The 9,094-nt window shown below is 42.5% G+C and overlaps 1 pseudogene; it reads right to left on the bottom strand.

Annotated features, from left to right (window-relative positions):
• Positions 1-3,255: 3,255 nt before the first annotated feature.
• LOC125511673 lies at positions 3,256-8,811 on the bottom strand (annotated as a pseudogene).
• Between the last annotated feature and the right edge of the window lie 283 nt (positions 8,812-9,094).

Here is a 9,094-nt window from a genome sequence, read left to right as displayed (position 1 = left end):
TGTTCCTCAAATGGATGTATCTAGCACTAACTTGATGCTAGATACATTCATTTGGGGGACAAGCTTTTCCGGACGGAGGGAGTACCAGCCATTTGTCTTGTTAGTCCATTTGATATTTTGGTGCTTAAAGTGGCAAAGCAAATATATTATCTTCTTTTGCAGAAAAAGAACATTCTGATGCTTAATTATCTTGATACTGATCGCTTCTCTGTCTCCTCTAAAACAGGAATGCCATATGAAGGACTATATCAAGAAGCTTTTGAATGGCCAGTGAAATTTAGGGCCTCGTCAAGGAATAGCAGAGAGCTGCATTGCCTGATTAGCAGCAGTTGTAACTGCTTCCACTGTAACCTGCACGGGATTAATTAGGGTGCTATGCAACAAAAGCAGGTCCTATCCTTTTGTATGCATGTTTAGTAGTTTGATTCGGATATATTGCGGCCAGTGTAACCGCGCATGATAGATATTAGTCCTATCCTTTGTATGCATGTTTAGTAGTTATCTCACCTGATCCGCTTGGGTCCTGGCCTTGCCATTGCTCCACTTGTTACGGTATTTGTGGAATCTGTCCTGTTGATCTGTTCCAAGTTAGGGATGTGTTTGTAGCTCTAATGCAACAGTAAAACTGAAACGTGGATTTGTGAACCATACTGTGCAGGAGTACAACAAGCAGGGTAAGAGAATGGTTTGTTAATGAATGATGAACAAGCTCAGGTAAATGCATCTTATATTCCAGGGGTAAGAGAGTTATGCGTTGATGAACTGGAGTGGTGAATAAATTCAGTGATAGGTACTCCCTCCGTCCCAAAATATAAGAACGTTTTTGACACTAGTGTAGTGTTAAAAACGTTCTTATATTTTGGGACAGAGGGAGTAACATATATGCATGCAGTGGTTAGTTAGACTGAACCAAGGGAATTGCAAACGGGATTCACTGTCCCAGTCAGTATCTGTTAAAGCAAGGGTGACAGTGCTTGATTACCAGAGCTGACTGCAGCAAACAGAAACGTGAAAAGATGTATGGCACTTTGTACAAGTAGATAGACACTCGTGAATCTTGAATTACAAACACATTACATGATCTCAAGGAGTTTGTGTCCCAAGGAGTTTCAACTTTGCGTATGGCTCCACAAGGAAGACAATTGCCTGCTGGTGGATACCATATATTTGCATGAGATGCGTGCTATTTCAGGGAAGACAGATCGTTCGTATGTGCATATAAGGCAGGTGGGAGACAATGCTCAGTTTGTACTTTTACAGATTTCTCAATACATATTCTACTTGGATATCAAGTGCAGAACATTGCGTAAAGTGTATGAGATCACAGTCGATGAACAATGTTATGGTGCCATCCATCCTTTTATGATGATCTGGCCTCCCATATTCCCTGACCTGAGCGACGATCATGAAAGGGTTGCCGAGGATTTGTCTAGTGCACTTGTTGGGGCTACAAAATTTTGCACTATGCATCGTGTTTGCTATAGTTTCTTATTTTGTTGTATAACTATTTTCTGAGCTATCACCTCAGAACTACAAATTGGGCAGTCAAAAGTATAAAACATCATGTATATGAGGCAAGGGCTGAAAGACGCCTAGCTCCGTTATCATGTTGACAAATGTATTTATGTAGTCCTGAAATATTATCACAAATCCTGAAATCCATCAAGCTTGGAATTCTAGCCTCCTATGTTTCTTAAATGTAGTCATGGTGTAATTTTCTGCTGCCTACCTTTAAACTGTCAGCCCCTTAGATTTTCAATACTTGGTTTTTTCTTCCTGAATGTTGCTTAGGGCATGCTTGAGCTTCTGCATGATTTTTGTTTGACTATGATTTTTTTCCTTCTGTGTGACAGTTGACAAGTGGCTAGTAGTACAAGCTAAGATCGGGCAATTTGTGTTTGTGTGGTGTTTTTCCTTGTATGGTCAGAGTTTTTGTTGTACTGGAATACAAACTATAAATTGAAAATTTTGCCCGTATTTTGTTTTACCCTTGTAGCTTATCGTAAATTCAGAATAAAAATAATATATAGATGTAGCAGATCCACTATTTAATTTCTAAACGCTTATAACACTTGGCTATCGCTGTACTAGCCATTTGTATTTTGGTGCTTAAAGTAGCAGGAAAAAATTCAGCAAAAACAAATATGCTCCCTCTGTCCCATATTACAAGATGGTTTTTTGGAAGCTAACATAACTCCCAAAAATGTCTTATATTGCGGGACGGAGGGAGTACTTTGTTGCTTAATTATCTCAATTCTGATGCTTCCTCTGTTTCCTCTGCAACAGGAATGCCATATGAAGAACAAGTATGTCAGGGCCCGTTATCTGAAGCCATCTTCTTCCCTGAAGTTCTTTCTGATGATCACTGAAGAATTGGACAGTTTTACTGTTCACGCATAGCTCACTTATCTCTTCGCTTCGGCTGACGACTGAGCATCGTCCATCTTGGATTCAAGGGTCTACAATCTTCTGTCGTCTATCTCCTTAGGTTGTTCCTGATGCAGGCTATATAAATGTGTAAGCCGAATAGCAGGGATATCTTATCTCTTATATATGTCTGTGTTGAACCCTAGCCGCTGCCATGTTCTGGCCGGCATAACTTTCTTCTGTAATCTCTTAATTCGAGTAAAGCATTCCTCCGATGGTAGCAAATCGTTGTGTCATGCTGAGTTTCCCCTGTGTGCTCGTGCTTCATCTCTGAATCTCTCTCTATTCCCTGAATCCCATAGTCAGGGTCTGTCACTCTCTCCTCCTCTGTTTCCTCTGTTTGCCACTACTAGACGCAAATATTTAAATCAAAATCAACCGTAAACCGTCCAAAACATTTATCTAAAAGCTCACGAAATTGAAGTACTACGAGTTCCGTAGACAAGACAAGTTTGTTGCCTCCGTCTGCATATATGAGGCTTAAAGCTTCTACTCCCTCCGTCCGGAAATACTTGTCATACATCCGGAAATACTTGTCATCAAAATGGATGTATGACAAGTATTTCCGGACGGAGGGAGTACAAAAAAGAAATGTTGAATTTAGTTGTACCTTCAGTCCTTCAATATTTATTTTTTTGAGAAAAAAAACCAAAGCTTGTCAAATAGTGCCTCCAAAGCAAACCCCGTTGGTCTTAAATGTGCTCCTGATGCTGCATGCTTTCAAATTATGCATTTGTGCTCGTGTCATGCGCTAGTGCAAGTAATGGTGCTTCTGATAGTTGATGTAGTACCCTTTTTCAGAGGATTGTGTATATATATTGTTGGGACTCTTTGTTCTTAATTATAATTTGGTCTGATACCTCAAAATTTCAAACCAGCGTCGCTGCTACATCTGCAAGGACAGAATGAAAGTGGGAACGTGGAATGCAAGAAATTATAGTCAGAGAATACACACTCGAATACCATGTCTTATCATCAATCACAGTGCCAAGATAAATAGGGCTGACAGGTGTGCCCGCAAGATGTGCTTGGCCAGCTGAAAAGAGAGGTCGGGAAAACTGTGACAACATATTAATACAACTGTGACCAAGCAACTTCTTCTACACAATAATGTATGCATGTATATGGTGTATAATAAGCAGTGTTCTTACTCAGGACAGGGGTCAGAGACATCGGATCTCCTCAATCTGCTCCGCGACATACGGCATTGTAGGCCTCAAGTTTGGATCTGAATCGCAGCAGATTACGGCGAGCTCCATGAGTCGCATCATCCTTGTATTCCTCTCGCCCTTGTCCTCATGATCTAGAAGTCCCATATCCAACACCTCGTACACCATAGTCTGGTTTTGTATCAACTGCAGCAAATCCACTCCCTCCTTAAACTGTGTTTTCTTTACAGGAGCCTTACGGGTGAGAAGCTCCAGCAGTAAAATGCCAAAGCTGTACACGTCTGCTTTCTGGGTGACCCACATATCATCGTCGGCAACCTCAGGCGAGGCGCTTGGTAGCCGGAGGCGTTGGGGAAAAGGCCTAGCGTTCTCAGGCCGTTCTCTGACACACATGCGCCGTTGGTACCAGTGAGCAGGATGTTAGAAGACCTTATGTTGCCATGGCAGCTTGATGCTCCGATTGAGTGGATGAACGCCACACCACGCGCCGCAGGCCGCAGCAACAGAGATGGATAACCGTTGCTCCCAATGCAGCGTAGCTCGGGCACAGACTAGGTCCCCTGGATCGACCGACGCAGCATGAATCAGTGATGCATCAACACATTACATCTTGTAAATAAAGGAAGCAATGCACATCATATATTACCGTGGAGCGCTGTTGCTAGGCTACCCCTGGAGAAGTGATTGTACACAAGCAGCTTCTCAACATTGCTGTAGTAATAAAACTGCAGTGGCGCAATGTGTTCGTTCTCGATGGCTCCAATGACCACCACTCCCACCAGTATCCTCATCAACAGCTTGGCTCCACTCTCAAGTGTCGCTTTGTATGTTGTTCTGGCTGTACTATGGCCCAGAACTTCAGTCGATGCCCGAAACAGGTCATCCAGCACGAACAATGGACATGCCACTGCCGACCCAGCGATAAAAGTTCCCACATTTCGGGTGCTGCTACTGCTTTCTAGTGATGCTGTAGTTTCATCTGGAGCTACAATTCCAACGTTTACTAGTTTGGTTATCTTTCCCCAAGAAAACGGAGCTCGCCTTTCTGTTTCTTGTCCCCGATTTAGAGCTTTTCTAAGTCTGCATCTCAGGACGTTTGTCGTGTTCCAACCTCAAGCATTTAGCTGCCAACTGTGCAATCTGTTCAATAGTCTTCATGTTGCTTGGGATTGCAATTTCAGCATCAAACATCTCTCTCACCCTCCTGGCCCCTTTTGCAAGAACCTTAGTAAAATTTTCAACCAAGCCGATCTCCCCGTCATAATTTCTTGCCTTTCTTCTTGTTACCAGTTCCAGGAGCACAACTCCAAAACTATCAACATCACTCTTCACCGTGAGGCGACCATTCAGAGCAAACAAAGGGTCCATGTAACCTATACCCCCCATCACATTTAGGGTGTATAGAGTATTTTCAGTGTTGACTAGTCTTGATATTCCAAAATCTGATATTTTTGCTCTTAGTCCATCATCCAAAAGTATATTAGAAGGCTTGATATCACCATGAATGACCTGAGTATACATCTGTGAATGCATATAACCCAATGCCTCTGCACATTCTAAGGCAATTCTCACTCGTGTATCCAGTGGAACAGGAATGCTGTTACCATGAAGTAAGTCACCTAAGTTTCCTTTAGGAATGTACTCCGTGACCATCATTAGGGCATTTTCATCTAAACAGTATCCGAGCAGTCTGACAACATTCTTGTGATTGATTTCACGGTGGACAGTCAATTCTTTGGCAAAGTTATCTTTTACATTGTCGATAAACCTCTTGACTGCAACTAGGCTTTTGTCCTCAAGGACTCCTTGATAAACTGGTCCAAAGGCACCTCTTCCGAGCATAGTTTCATAGTTGTTGGTAAATCTTATTATCTCATCTTCTGTGAAACATTGCACATTGTGATTGCTATGTGCTATCCATTTTGACCTGTCATCCCTTTGGATAAGTTCCCTTACCATACTATCCGGATGATCCATCTTCTGAAACTAGTACAACAGCGTACCGTTAGATTTGGCTACAATTCTGGAGATATGTGTTGATCAAAAAGCAGTTTATAGAGTAGTAATAGTATTCGATTATTAAAACATATATTTAACAGTGTAAAGTTAATTATGCATGAGTTTGCAGATAACTTTCATGACAAAATTGAGAAATATGACGTTCTAAGGGTTAGTTTGGTGACGTTGAATTGTGATGTGTTGCTTTGCACTCAATTTATAAGTTGCATGACGTAGGCTGGGAAGATGTGATTATGAACTGTAATGCTATTTAAAAATAATCACCTGGCGCTCCCATTATTTGCTCTTCACATAGCATGGCATGGCATCATGGTTTTCAATCTCAGTTTCAGAAAAATTTCAATACCAACCGAAATCACCGAGATTCATTTTGGCCAAATGACTGAAATATTTACTTGAGTTCAATTAAACATTAAAAAAATTGAAAAATATTTGAATTCATGTGGACAACTGAAATAGTTGAAATATTTTGGCCGAAACTATGAATTATTTCAGTGTTTGTCTACTGAAATTCAGTGAATTTCATCGAAATCTCATTGAAAGTGAAAACCATGCATGAGATGCAGAGGTCAAGAATAACAAGTGGTGACGCTTCATCATCACTTGTTGCACGGGCAACTCTTAATTCCCCGCACATGTTTTGCCTTAGTTTTATCTTGTTATACTTAGGGAAATAAGGTGTCTCCCCTTTTTGTGTGTGTGTGAAGAGATGTGTGAAAGCAGCCTTTCTTTCTAGACTCAAAATGACGATGCACAGATGGTCTAAATATCTTTTTCGCGGCGGAACCAGGAAGCTGCATTATTGAAAGAAACAGGAGGACGTTGATTTTTGCTTGGTTGTTCTAGTTTTCTTTCTGCAAGCCCTTTTGGTAGGTTGGCTTGGGAAAGAGAGTTGCATCGGACCCCTACTCTTACAGTTAAACTAGACTAGAGAAGCTTAATAATTCATCAAGGAGAATGCGGGAGCCAAGATGGATCACTGATCTGCACTTTCCACGAACCACTGGCGCCGCCGCGTGCTTCTATTTTTTTTAAAGAGAAAAAGAAGAAGAGGGATCCATTGACCATTGCATTAATCTGAATCAATGTTTTAAATAGCGGGCTATGGGAAATAGCGGCGGACCTCCAAATCAGCTATAGCGGGTTATTTATGAAGACGACCATTTAGCGGCACCATGCTGCTGAAAAGGCTATGGGTGTGTTTGGTTTGTGCCCCAACTAACCCCACCAATTTTTTGGCATGACCAAAGCTAGGGCATGACCAATTTTTTGGTAAGTTGATCTTGTTTGGTTTAGAGCCATTGTACTTGCCATTTTTTGGCAAAATCAGTAGGCTTCCATTTGGTTTGCAGCCAACTAACTTGGCGCACTTTGGGAATTTGGATTGATCAGTGTTTGGTTTGATTGCAATCCAGTTTTAATAACAAAAAAGGGACATGTGTTAAAAACACTTAATTAACTACAATGTGCCAAGTGGAAAACGGGCGTGTATAAAAGTACACATGCGCATCACATATGTCCGTACAAAGAACGTTGACATCCAGACAGTCTTTCATTTTAATCCATGATGTTTTGTTTTTTTTTGCGAGGGAAAAATATTTCATTCATCAACCAGCAGCCATGTCTGCATTACAAAGGTCCGGCACCTCGGACCAGATCGAAGCCACACCGCGGTGTGCTTTTTTATTCTGCCATAGTTTGCTAAAAAATAACTAACAACATTTTGTTCTCTCCTTACATGCTTGACTAGAAATTCCCCACGGTCCTGTAGAAGTTTAGTGATCTCACGTACCATCATCATATGCTCAGACCGGTTCTCTCCTCCTTCATTAATCAGCTTGGCCACGTCTAGACAGTCGGTTTGGACAACAATCGATAGTGCAGACCATTGTGAGGCTAGGGAAATGCCCTCCATGCATGCTGCAAGTTCAGACTCCAGCGGGGAGATACACTGCCGTAACTCTCGGCTAGAAGAGAAGATGGTAGCTCCATGTTCGTCCCTGAGAACCATACCTGCCCCAGCGCTCCCCACGATGTTTTGGTTAAACTGCGATAACTTAAGTGTTTGGTACGGTTTGGTATTACTACTAAGCAGGATTGTTTTTTTGCTTGTGCTAAGCAGGATTGGTTCCCCTGTAAAAAAGAGAGCAGGATTGGTTACCGGCCGCTAGACGGGATTAATTGATCCAAAGGTATGGTAGGTACGTACGTTGATTTGCCCAGCCATTTAATCTGCCATACTAATTACGTTTGATAATCACCGAAGACAATGAAAAGCGTGCGAGGGCAACGCTGCCAACTTTTTGGCGCGGGTTTTCTGCGCCCCTGCCGCGCCTGCGATTTGGCAGTTTTTACACGGGAGCGACCTGGGCGGGCTGGGCGCGCCAAATATTTGGCACCGATCCAAGTGATGACCAAATCTTATGGGCCAGCCAACTTTTTGGTAGGGTGACCATTGGTTGTAAACCAAACATACCCTATAGTCCCAGCTATTTAAAACTATGATCTGAATGAAAGAAAGCACAAGCGTACAGCCAGCGCTCACTAACAGGGTCTTGAGTCTAGAGAGAAAACAACTGTAGTACCGTAGGACACTAGACACTAGTCGCTTTGGTCTAAGCAACCAATTAATTCAGCTTAGCTATATATATGGAGTGGTGGAGTAGCAGGATCCTAGTTCGTCCTCCGCCACTGGTTCCAGGGAAAAGAGAAGAAGAAGAAGCTGGATCTTTTGAAAAGAGAAGAAGAAGCTGTCTGGTTCGCACCTGGTTCCAGGGAGACGGCACGGGCGCTCGCCGTTTCCTCGACTCCCACACGGCGGCGCCCGTGCCAGCACAGCAGAGCGGATCCGAAGGCTCGCTCAGATCCTTCCTCCAGCTCCAGCAGGGCGCCGTTCGCAGCCACCCACCGTTGCCGCATCGTGACTTGTCACCGCCGACTGGAAGGCAGGAAGTGGAATTGGGATGGGAGGACGGCCGCGGACAGCGGAGCAATGCCGGAGACCAAAGGGAAGGGTGGGGAGACCCGACCTCTAGTCCACGCGCTACGCGACGAGACCTCCTGGTGTTCACGCGTTTCGTGAATGGGCCTGGGCCAAGAATGAGCACCTCTCTTCGGGCGCCTCTATACGTGTCTCGCTGAAACGCCAGCCTTGTTTTCTGTTTTCTTTTTTCGTTTTCCTTTTTTTTCAATTTTGTTTAGACGTCCAAATATTCTAAATAAATATATTACAAAAATCACTCTTCATAAAAACATTTAGAAAAATGTTGACCAAGCATTAAGAAAATTCATACATTTACAAAAAAGTTCAAACTATGGAAAAGGAAGTTGAAGAAATCCGAAAAAATAGATTTTAAAAACGAGTCACAAATTTGAAAAAAGATTATCGATTTTGGAAAAAAGTTCAAGAATATGAAAAACATTCATGGATTTTGGAAAAGTTCCTGATTTTTATAAAATATCAATGCAAGACGTTCCTG

This window comes from Triticum urartu, chromosome 5 (assembly GCF_003073215.2).
Source record: "Triticum urartu cultivar G1812 chromosome 5, Tu2.1, whole genome shotgun sequence".
Lineage (NCBI taxonomy): Eukaryota > Viridiplantae > Streptophyta > Magnoliopsida > Poales > Poaceae > Triticum > Triticum urartu.
Note: the sequence above shows the minus strand (reverse complement) of the source record. Positions and strands in the feature narration are given on the sequence as shown.